Consider the following 1,199-nt stretch of genomic DNA (forward strand, 5'->3'; position numbering starts at 1 on the left):
TGGATTGCTAAGAAAACGATCAGGTTTGTCCTAGAGAGGGTGAAGCCACTCTGCTCCTTGGAGGCAAGGATTCTAAAGCTTTGTCTGACATACTTTGGACAGGTTGCAAGGAGGGACAAGTCCATGGAAAGGAACATCATGCTTGGGAGGGTGGAGGAAAAGCATAGGAGAGGAAGACCTTCGATGAGATGGATTGATTCAGTGAGTGGGGTAATGGGGGTAGATATGTCAAAGATGGTGAGACTGGCACAGGATAGGACAGAGTTTAGAGCTGTTGTACATAGGGTCGCTATGAGTCACAGGCCACTCCACGGCACATAACAACAACAACAACATCCTTTTTTCAGTTTCCATTTAAAGTCTAGTTTTCTTGAATGTTCCATCTCTACTCCCTCTGTCCCTTGAGAGGCTCTGCATCTCCTTCACCCTAGTACTCTGCCTTTTTTATGTCCCATTGATCTGTGTTGATGACACCACCTTTGGGCATTCTGAGTGCAGTGTGGAATCCCTGCTTCCTATCAGCCTCATCGTCTCTCCATTCTCTTTTCTTATATTCTCTCCTCTTCGATTTAGATTTTTTTTAAAAACCCACAAAATATGTGAATATGATTTTTTTACAGCTTTTAAAATCTTTTACTGGTTTGCATATTATAGTTTATTATACATGTACTTTGCATTTTATGTAATCATTCATATATACAATATTTTATACAATTAATTACACAGCTCTGTGCCATATTTGGAAGGAGGAGTGGCATATACTTCCATAATAGCTTGCCTCCGGAAACCCTATGAACCTGGAGAGAGAATGAGAGACACTCAAGCATTGAGGACTCTCCTTCATAGGTTCGCTGAGTTGCCTGCAACTCCACAGCACTTAATAACAATAACATCAACATAGAGAGAGAGAAATCAGCTGGCCCAGTGGACAGAAGGCGATGCTACCAAGCTGAAGGTGGATGACTTTTAATCTGCGGCCCTCGGGCCTGTCTTTCATTGTTTTTTTTTCAGACATTCCTCTATGTCGTATGTTGTTGTTGTTATGTGCCATCAAGTCGCTTGCGACTCATAGCGACCCTATGTACAACAGCCCTAAACTGTGCTCTGTCCTGTGCCAATTACACTGTCTCTGACACTCCCATTCTGATTATCCCAGTCACTGAATCAATCCACCTCATAGAGGGCCTTCCTTTCCTGCG

This window comes from Elephantulus edwardii, unplaced genomic scaffold, assembly GCF_000299155.1.
Source record: "Elephantulus edwardii isolate Elephantulus edwardi_28Jun2011 unplaced genomic scaffold, EleEdw1.0 scaffold00196, whole genome shotgun sequence".
Classification (NCBI taxonomy): domain Eukaryota; kingdom Metazoa; phylum Chordata; class Mammalia; order Macroscelidea; family Macroscelididae; genus Elephantulus; species Elephantulus edwardii.